We start from the raw sequence: 11633 nt of genomic DNA on the forward strand, positions 1-11633 counted from the left end.
AGACTCACTTCAGTTTACAAGGTCTTTTCCGCCTCCTGATTTCATTGTTTTCCAAGGCCTTGTGTATACACAAAAGTTACACTGGCATAGTGAAAGTGGTACAAATCCCTCGGAGTGGACACAGTTATACCAGTCTAAATGTGCTTATAACAGTATTCCTGTATGGGAAGGGGAATAAGCTATATTGGTATAAGACACTTTTATTCTGGTATAGCTGCATTCACACTGGGGGTTGTACCAGTATAATTGTATTGGTAAAAATCAGCCCCCAGCTGCCAGAATTATATCAGTGCCTAATCTGTGCATGGACCTAAGTTTGGCGGTGATGGTTCCTTCGAGTTCTTTGCTCTGCTTGACTCCTTTTGGGGCATTAGTCAAGGGATTGTCATCGTCCTGGGACAGATAATTCATTACACAACATAAGTGACCCCATACAGAGGCCTTGTCTGCGGTCCAGCTTATATCCCAGGGATCAGTATGCATCCTATTACTAATGGCTGTTTGAAAATGAAGTCTGGAAAGGTGGTTGATTGCCAGAAGTCAGACTGTGTGAGCACTGAGCAACATTTTGCAGCTTTTTATACAGCTTACTGTCACACTCTCCATAATTGCTGCAAAATTCCATCCCCCGGGAGGCCAAGCATTTGAGAAGAGAGGGCAGGCCATTTGGATTTTATAACCCTCAGCCTCTGTTAAAGTAAAACCTCATCAGTTGAGTAGGTTGGACTTTCACAGACTGCAGGACAGAAGCCCCGGAACACTTGGTCACTCTGAATCTTGCAAATTGGTGATGGGATCAGGAGTGGATTTACCATGAAACAAACCGTGCGGTGGCATGGGGCCCCCAACAAGAGGGGGACCCCCAAAATGCAGGACAAATCTCATCTGACAACCTGCCTCTGAGTCCCGGCTGGCAGTGCAGCAAGGCTCAGACAAGCAGGCTGCTTGCAAGCCGTGGCCGGTGGCCGCATGCCACTCCCAGAAGTGGCCGGCTCCCGGCATATCTTTGCGTGCCCCTGGCGGGGGGGAGAGGAGGAAGGTGGCTCCGCGTGCTGCCCCTGCCCCGGGCAGCACATGGAGAGCCGCTACCCCCCTCCCCCCAAGGGGCACGCAGAGACGTGCCAGCAGCAGGGCTAAGGCGTCTCTCTGCCCGCTCTGCCTCCCTCCTTCTGTGCCACGCCACTCCCAGAAGCGGCCAGCATGTCCCTGAGGCCCCTGGGTGTGTGTCTCTGCGCGAGTGCCGACTCTGCAACTCCCATTGGCCAGGAACTGCGGTCAATGGGAGCTGCAAGGGTGGCGCCTGCGGGCAGCGGCGCGCAGAGACCCCTGGCCCCCCCACCTAGGAGCTGCTGCCAGAGGGGTGTGTGTGCGATCACTTTGGGACCCGTGCCTCCCGTGGTAAGCTCCGCCCCCCAACCCCCCTCCCGCATCCCAACCCCCTGTTACAGCCCAGAACCTGCACCCAGCACCCAAACTCCCTCCCAGAGCCCATCCCCCGCACCACCTCCTGCACCCCAACCCCCTGCCCCAGCCCAGAGCCTGCACCCAGCACCCAAACTCCCTCCCAGAGCCCGACCCCCGCACCACCTCCTGCACCCCAACCCCCTGCCCCAGCCCAGAGCCTGCACCCAGCACGCAAACTCCCTCCCGGAGCCCGACCCCCGCACCGCCTCCTGCACCCCAACCCCCTGCCCCAATCACGGTACCTCACTTTATTTTCATTTACTTCCCATTACTTATAATATAGTAGGAGGAAGAAGAAAAAAAGAATGAAAAATGGGCGGGGGGGAAATAAGAGAGAACTTTCTTTTTCTTGGCTGGGTCCTGAGGCGGGGCCCCAAAAATGAAGCTGCGCACAGGGCCCCACTAACTCTAAATCCGCCACTGGATGGGATTAAATGGGAAAATCACATTAATGCGATTTCATCCACATCAGAGCAGAGCTGACCATGTGCTACTCCTGCTGGTCTCCAACCTGTCAGCAGCAGGAGATCAGCTGTTGGGAAAGGTTTGCTTTGCACTAGCATATTATTTCAATCAGGAAACTCAAACAGACTTTTACTGCGACTAGCTACAGAGAGTTCTGATGGAGTCTGCTCACAGTGAGGATATTTTTAATCACAAACCTGTTCACACTGCAGACAGACAGACAGACACACACACACACACAAGCCAGCTGGCTAGGTTTTTGTACATCCCCTGCGTAGGTGATATGTGTTGTACTTAATGGAGGAACTCACTTGTTGATGGAAATATACATGGCCAGATTATCTTCCCCAAGACAATTCAGGCAGTGTAAAGGAACCAGTATCCGCCTGTAGCGCTCCAGCTCAGAGTTCTCCTTGTGGATGGAGAACCCTCATTGTAGAAGGCTTCTGGATGACCCCTCACCCCATAATGCCAGGGAAAGGGACACAGAGGGGCATATTGGGGTGAAGTGCAACTGTGCCATGCCAATCCTCAGTTCTGCAGGCTGCTTTAATTTACGCCCACAAGATCAGGGAGCGATCGCTGGCTTCCTAACAAAATCCACCCACTCTTTTGTGATGAATGGCTCTTCATGGAGCACAGAATGTGGCCCACAGAGTACAGACAGAATTATGTTTGACTCTTAACAGAATGAAAGCCTATTGAAATGCAATGGACAAGATAGCTTGGACAGTCATTCCACTTTAGTACGAATGGCTCCCCCTCTGTACACAACTGTCAGTTTTTAAAGAAGTTATCGTTTTATCATCGCATCAAACAACAGACACTTGCTTGGACAAAGCACTCAGAAACGTACCGGAGTGAATCGTCCATCATGGGTAGGGTGATGGGCTAGGGCTAGGTTTTTTCCCTGTCCAGTGGCTGATTGCTCTGTTTGCCTGCCAGCAATACAGCCCAGGAGCTCCAGAGCACAGAAACAGCTGGATAAACGGCATGACCAAATGTTTTCTTTCCTCCCAAGGCTGCCTCATTTTTTTGTTTGTTCTTTAAAAGACAGTCTTGCAGGACGAGGCTCGAATCCTCGCCTGGCCACACTAAGTGCTCTTAAGTATGTCCCACTGCATGAGAGACTGGGGTTATAATGAAGACGTTATTGATTTTACAAACAAATATTTTACCTAGGTTATTTTATAATTTACTTTAAATTAAGCCCCCTTTTTATCTTTTATATGAGTTGGATGTTTTAGTTAGGAAAATAGCAAAACAGATTTTACATCTCCCACAAAGTACCACCAATGGATTATTTTATGCAAGGGGAAGAGATGGAGGACTTGCATTAACCAAATTTAGTGTACAAGTACCCAACATGCTTATCTGCAAGTGGAGAAGACATATTGTGTGTAAAGATAGTTGGATAGATTTATCCTATATGTATGCTGGAGAAAATTTAGTTGATAAAATATTGGTTTCCAGTGCAGCAACACCAAATTCTAAGAAATGGAGGGAGGAGGAATTTTTTAGATGGTGTGGGTTGAGGTGCCAGGGGGTAGGTATTAAGTATTTTAAAAATGATGTAATTAGTAATTCAATTTTGAAAAGACTGTGTATGGTTAAATCCTCCTCATTGATTGCCGCATTACAGCTTAGGGCTAATGTGTACCCTACAAGAGAAACATTGGCAAGAAGGAGAGAAGGATTAAATGCCACCTGTAGATGCTGTGGTAAGGCTAGAGAGACAATACCACATATATATGGACAATGTTTTAAAACTAAAGAGTCTAGGATAAGAAGACATAATATGGTAGTTTCTGCAGTAGTAGATAAGGTGTGCAAATTGGGGTGGAAATCAATAGTAGAACCTCACTTGAGAACTAAAGAAGGACATTTGAGAAAGCCAGATATTGTTTTTATAAAAGGAGATGTGGTGGTGGATGTCACAATTCACTGGGAGGATAATGCCGATATTCTGGAGAAAGCCCACAAAGAGAAGGTCGCCTATTACCTCGAATTGGAGGAAGATATTAAGAAACTAACGGGAGATACAAATGTCCACTTCTTTGGTCTCGTAGTTGGGGCTCGTGGCAAATGGAGTGTAGGAAATGATCTTTTAAAAATTTTAGGAATTGAGAGAGGTAAAAATTTTAAGGAAAATCTTTGTAGACTCATTTTATATGCCACTGCAGATATGATGGATATGTTCAGTGACAAGTAGAGATCCTGGAGCCCCATTCCGTGTATCCTACTATGACTAAATTTTAGCTACTGTTTCCATATTTTAAATTTTATGGATTATCGGTTATCAATACCTTTGTATCCATTGCCATTTATTTATCTGTCCTTTCAGATAGTGGTTTTAAGTCTTTAATAAATACTTATAAATTTGGACTGATATCCTATTTTAAATTATTCTTTTTACTGGACTTGGATGCAGACTGGCCGCGTATAGTGACCAGGAAAGGGCAGGTGTACATAAATAGCGGAGAAAGGCATAACAAGAACCAGTGACTGGAAACTGAAGCCGGACTAATTCAAATTAGGGACAGGGCACACACATTTAACAGTGAGGGTGACCAACCAGTGGAACAAACTACCAAGGTACAGTGATGGATTCTCCATCTCTTGTTGTCCTCAAATCAAGACTGGATGCCTTTCTGGGAGATGCTTTAGTCAAACACAAGTTACTTGGCTCAATATAAGGATACCTCTCTTCAAAATGACATGGTTTTGTCCTGTTTTTATCTCAGTACTGGATAGGGGACAAACCTTAGAAAAGCAGGAGTGTCTGAAAAGCAGTTCAGACTACAGGGGTGTAAACTGCAGCACACGTTAACGTTCTAACTACCCCTTGTGGATGCTCCCGGCTTGAACTGAAAGGTACCTAGTTTGTGTTAACATAATCCTGTTTCAAACAGTACTACGTTCCAGACAAGCCCTTAGGCTGCAATGAAATTCGCAGCCTTTATGCCATGGACAGTAATGAGCATAATTTTGCTCCTTAGCAAATAAATATCTACAACAATCGGGGGTGGAAGGGAAATATCTGGTATGTGATCCTTTCATATTTTAATATAAAAATAAGCATATTGATTTTGGATAAATATTCACCTTATCCCTTACCAAGAGACCAAGCTGAACAGGGTGATATTGGCAGCACAGGAACAGCAAATATTCCCTCCCCGCCCCATCTCTTAAAATCAATGTGAACTTATTAAGGCACCAAATTGCTACAAGGAGTCTACACATATTTAAAAAGCACTGAATTGTGTGTGCTTATAAATTATCTCCTCCATTTCCCTTGTAATGCCTACAATCAGGGAGAGATCGTGTCTTGGTGTTCAATCAAACTCGGGTCTGGAGTATTTGTTCCTTACAAGCACAAACTGTGAAATGTGATTTCTGTTTTAATCTGGTAAATGCCTCCCAGGATTTAAGATTGGCAGTGGCGCTGCTAACATAATGAACTTCGTCCATTTTTTTTCCTAAATGGTATTTTTAAAATATCCTTTGAAAGAGGAACAAACAGAAACAGGCCAGGTTACTTAGAGAACTATGGGCTAGATCTCCCAGCTTTTATATAAACTGATTTACAGTAGCTGAGGACCTGGGTCTGTATCTTACAAATGCTCAAAGTTGTAATTATATTTATTCATCCCAAGATACTATTGCAGGTAAGGGCAGAAATTCCCATCCTGAATCAGGAAAGCACTCAAGTATGGGATAGAAGGCAAAGATGTGCTCAGGTGCATTGCTGAATCAGGGCCTCAGGCAAGATGCTCCCTCTATTAGCCAAGGTAATTAACTAACCTGTTTACCTGCCTGATACTAGTGAAAGGTTTATTACATGGCACTTTTCACGTCTAACAACCCCAGATTAAGTGGGTCAATTGCTCTGAGTCCAAGAGAGAGTCACCCTGCAACCATCTGAGGCAGCCTTTCAGAATGTATCAGCGAGGGCACAAAATCTGATCAGACACCCTTTACCATGAGTGTAATAAAGAGAAATGAGCAATACGTTCCATAAAAAACAAAAAAGTCACCCTGTCTAGATGAGTTTACTCACTGCTGGCGTGCCTCCTTGTGGCTGGGCATGGCATAGCGGGCTCTCCTCGTCTAGTGCCCCCTACTGACAGCCACTGGAGCCTGCAGTGGTGTGTCTCTTCTCACCACTCAGCCCTCCAGCCAGGTCACTTTTAGTCTCACTCTTTTGGAGGTTACTGAAAATCCAACACCATTATAATAGGTCTGTGGCCCCTGACTCTGGGCCTTGTGGTCCTCACACCCTCTTATTCCAGGGCTTTCAAAAGTCTTTCCCTCCTTGTATCAGGGGGCTTCATGCCACCTTCCCCGGGTGTAAGCAGGGTCGTAATTTCTGAACAATTCATGGGGCAGGGGCAAAGTTGCAGCAGCATATAACATTATATCTGATTTTAGTATAACCTGCAAAGTCAGGGGGTGGGGGAAAGTGGAGCATATAGACCTCTGAAAAGTCTGGGGGCAGGGGAGGCAAATCAATGTCTGGGAAGGCAATTGACTCCCTTTTCCCCATAGCAAATGATGTCCCTGTTTGGAAGCTATCAGATGGTATACCAAGTTTGTCAGCGTTGTTGGGTTACAATTAGCAAGCTGATTTTAAGTTGTTGTAACAGAATATTTTGGAGAGGGTCTAGGGGTCTTTCTCCCCTTCTGGCAGAGGGGGGCGGGGAATTGAACCTGGGTCTCCCAAGACTCGGGTGGGTGCTCTAACCACTGAGCTAAAAGTTACCAGGTAGGCAGTGGCAGCAGCACCACCTCTCTGCTGGCTATTTTGTGCGGCATGAGGCAGGTGCCTACCTCATTCCTGCAAGAAACGCCTTGGGCACCTAAACTGCCTGACTCCAGCCAGCTGGTTCCCACTGTGGAGAGCTAAGCAGAGCCCGGTGCCTCCCAGCAACCCAAATGTAGGTTACTGTCTCTGTGAGCAGGGAGGGACTTAGCGCACACCCCTGTGGTCGGCATTTCTCATTGGCTACCTCAGGCGGCTCCCTGCCTAGCATGCTGGCTTTTGTGGGTTGCATTCTCAGGCATCTATCCCTCCCCATTCATTGTATAGGGAACCTGGGTGCCTAACTCAGGCTTTGTGGATTGCAGTGTTGTTCCTGTGATTTTTTTCTAGGCACCTAATAATTAGGCTTTGTGACATTCAGTGTTACAATAGCTAAAACCCTGCATGGATTCCACCCAACTTGATCAGGGATTTTAATAGATCTTGATTATGCTATTGAAGCCTGGGACCAGACAGTGATTCTGACAAGAGACTAATTAACATACCTATATGGAACAGTAAAAGTAAATATGCTCGTACCAAAGATTTTCTCTAGGCATAGCCCCATATATGGGACTGGTAGCAGGATATTTTGGTGACCGATATGGAGTTCAGAGGAGCTGAAGCTCAATCTCAATCCTTCCCATGCTGCCAGACATCACTTGGGGCATGGACTAGGCTCTGTCATCCCTGGCTCTCATGCTGTTTGCTGGAATGGCTACCTTACTGTGTTTCTATAACAACTTTCTTACAAGGATAGGTTGTTGGCCAGTTTCTCAAGCCTCAGCCTGAAGGACCACTGTACTTTTTGTCTAATACTTACCCTTTGACCTGTTCAACTTGGGTTACCCGAAAAAGAGTTAAAGCTCCTGCCATCATAACTTTCAGGGTCATTCCCGTTGGATGAAGATGCAGTTGTCAAGGAAGGTCAGAGGAGCAAAGTGGACTTTTCATCCATCACGCTTCGATAGCCCGGACAATCATTTGGATTACCTAAGGGATAATGCCAGCCCTGCTCATTCAGTGTTTCCCCTTTACATGTATTTCTGGAATAACTTTTACAAATGTTTCTTGTGTAACTGGATCTGGGGCTTTTTCATTGCACATTTCTGATGGGCAAGGATGTGAGAAGTTCCCTTTCAACACCCAGAGTATTAAATTGTTGGAAATATGTTTCCTAGCATATACAGCCTTTTTTTGAATTTGGATATTTTATGGGAAGATATACTAGGTGAAGCTTTCCATTTGAAGATTCGATAGTAGAGGGAATTATTAGTTGGATATGGAAAAATTGAGCCTACACGTTAATTAGTGTTAGTTGAGCTGGATGAAATATTTTATATGAAACTTTTTTTCAATAGAAAAATGCAGATTTGGCAATGCCGAAATGTTTCTTGAATGCATGCAGATTTTGTTGAATATTTCAATTAGAAAAAAAGTTCAAAAAAATTCTGCAAAAAATCAGAATGGCCAGTTTTGGCATTTTCAAAAAGAAATGGTATACTTTTTCAGTTTGAAATGACATTTTGTTTCAACATTTCTTTTAATTTTTTTTTTACAAATCAGAAATGTTTAAAAATACAATTAAAATGAAACATTATGATTTTGTCAAAACAAAATGTTTCATTTGACCGGAAACTATTTTTTTGACTTTCTGAAACTGCCAATTTAACTGAAAAATCCATTTTTTTTGCCCAGCTCTAATTTTTATTTTATTTTTAGTAGTTTTTAAGGACCAACCAAGATCAGGGGCTGCTCGTGCTGGGCATTGTACATACAGATAGTATTAGACCGTTCTAAAAGATATTATAGTCTGAATTGAGACGACAGATGAATGATAGGAAAGGGACACAACAGATAAGCTCACTGGTTCAGCTTCTGATGTGACTCCAGAGAACTTAGCAGAAAGGACAAAATAAAGTACTTTTCCCTCCACCCATTTTCATATTGTATTTTACCAAACTGAGTGAGGAAAGAGGACATAAGCAATTTTCTCTCTCCCCGTGAGAGAGCATTTGTTTAATATTTATATAAAAGGGAATCAGCCAACACTTGTGGTTCTTTTAGTGCAATCGAAACGTCTCCTCAAGGCAATACATGCAGCGCAATTTGGTTTTTTTACAGCTTTGGTTTACAACCATTCTGCTAGTTCTCAGATAGTAAAGTGGATGATATACTGCAAGGAGCCACAACATGAGAGCAAACAAAATGGATTGTTCATGCTTTACAACACGCCTTTACATTTTTATAGTGAAAAAGGGAGCACTGCTTTCCCGTCCTTCAGACTTTAAAGTTTTCACCGACAAGCAGCCAAGTGTAATTAAACTTGATGTATTTGTAAATATAAAATAGCTGAACCAGCCAGTTTTTTCAAGCGAGAGGAAGAAGTACCCACTTGAGGGACTGAAATATTATAGTGAGTATATTACGAGGTAAAAGTATTTGTGTTACATCCAACCGAACGGGAGCTCTCACTGACTTGCTATGCTGTATATCAACCATTATCCTTATCTGACTTTCAAAGAGAGTTAGGCGCTTAACTCCCCGAGGCCACTTTGAAAATTCCTGGCTTAAAGCATTATGGGAAGATGGCACCACTAATACAGCAACGATAAACAAAAAGTGGGTGGAGATTTGCACCCACCACGTTGCATAGCCCCATTGAAGACAATGGGACTTAGCATTGACTTCTGGTGGGGTTTCACAAGGCACATGCCAGGACAGAGTTTGGCTCAAGTGTGTTGGGACCACCAGGGCTGCAGTAGAATAATTCACACTGATATCTAGTAGGTGAGATTCACTTGGGGTTCCCCAGTGGTGGAAAGTTTGCAAGGCAGCAAGAAGCTCTCCTCTTTCAGAAAACGGAAGTGGGCCAGCAGAGCTCAAAGAGTGAGTAGTGCTGGCTAGTGGAAGAGCGGAATGAGCACACCCCTGCCCCCTTTGTGAGTAGAGCTCCTAAGCCACTTTAATCATAAAGCGCCTTTGGAACTTAAGTTCCTGGTGGAATTAAAGCTGCTTTTCCCTGGTGGAGACTCTGAGGGAGGCAGCAGGCAAAACAAACCTGCAGGGCAGGGCCACCTAGAGGATTCAGGGGGCCTGGGGCAAAGCAGGGGAGTGGACATAAAAAAAAGCGCCACCCGCTGCGGCGCTTGTACTCACCGGGCGGCGCTCCGAGTCGTCGTCGTCGGGTCCTTCACTTGCTCTGCGTCTTCGGCAGCACTGAAGGACCCGCCGCCGAAATGCCGCCGAAGACCTGGAGTGACTGAAGGGCCCCCCGCCAAAATGCTGCCGAAGACCCGGAGTGACTGAAGGGCCCCCCGCCGCCGAAATGCCGCCGAAGACCCAGAGTGACTGAAGGACCCCCCGCCGCCGAAGAGAGTAGCCAGAGAAGGGATTCTCGGCCAGGGCTCGCGGGGCCTCTGCGGGGCCCAGGGCCTGGGGCAAATTGCCCCACTTGGCCCCCCCTCTGGGCAGCCCTGCTGCAGGGTCAATCCTACCCAGGATGCACAGAGGCCAGCCACGTGCAGGGATGTGTATGCACGCAATCTGTATATCCCTGCATCAGAAATCAGGCATTTTAAAATCTTAACTGATTCAGACTCCTAACCAAGAGGTAAATATTATTGTGCCCATTTTACAGATGGGCAAACCCAGCCACAGAGTAGTTCAAGGACTTGTCCAAGGCCACAGAGCATGTCAAAGGCAGGGAAGGGAATAGAAGATAGAAGACTAAGATGTCTCCTGCCTAGCAGTCCATTGCTCATACTACCAGACGTGCTCCCTCCCTGGGACTGGCTGGCATTGAAGTTACACCCATTGATACCATGTATCTTAGTTGGCACACAGGTAGCATTTTGTACAATTCAGTTGGATAGCAGCACTCTGGGGAGTGCATTTCTGCAGGAGTTTTACACTTGAGTCCACAAACTCACTTCATGCTCTGTTTCATGTTTCACAGCCCACCCGAAGCCTGCAATAACAACTTCTCCAAGATATGCAGCCGGGCACGGCCTTATTGCTTAAATACCCTTATAAATTTATTCCAACCTGGTCTGCAGCTCAAATATAAATTCAATAAGGCAGAGGGGGATTTAAAAGCATTGTAAATAAATTAACTTCTTGATGCATGATTATTATATTTTATGGAGCCATTTAAACACTACAGCATTTGTTTCAAAAGGACAAGGAAAGTTGCTTCTTTTAAAGCACACACATTACTTTGATAATTGAAATGAGACGTATTGCCTAATTCAAAATGTTCCTTGCTCCTTGATATAGAATTTTTTCCCCTGTCTCTACGAAAAGAAATAGCTATTTTAATTGGCCTTCTGGTTTCCTTCACATTGATTAGCCTGATTCTTGATTGCGCGATTTTTGGCAGTGCATCAGTAGGGGAGAGTTCTGCATATTTTGAGCAGTCCTGTAACTTCTGTATATTTTTGCATTTAATAGAATAAAGTGAATATAATGTTTGCGGATTATACCAAGCTGGGAAGGGTTGCAGGTGCTTTGGAGGATAGGATTAAAATTCAAAATGATCTGGACAAACGGGAGAAATGGTCTGAAGTAAATAGGATGAAATTCAATAAGGACAAATGCAAAGTACTCCACTTAGGAAGGAACAATCAGTTGCACACATACAAAATGGGAAATGACTGCCTAGGAAGGAGTACTGCGGAAAGGGATCTGGGGGTCATAGTGGATCACAAGCTAAATATGAGTCAACAGTGTAACGGTGTTGCAAAAAAAGCAAACATCATTCTGGGATGTATTAGCAGGAGTGGTGTAAGCAAGACACAAGAAGTAATTGTTCTGCTCTACTCCGTGCTGATTAGGACTCAACTGAAGTATTGTGTCCAGTTCTGGGTGCCATATTTCAGGAAGGATGTGGACAAATTGGAGA

This window comes from Terrapene carolina, unplaced genomic scaffold (genome assembly GCF_002925995.2).
Source record: "Terrapene carolina triunguis isolate 2854851 unplaced genomic scaffold, T_m_triunguis-2.0 Scaffold130, whole genome shotgun sequence".
Taxonomy (NCBI): Eukaryota; Metazoa; Chordata; order Testudines; family Emydidae; genus Terrapene; species Terrapene triunguis.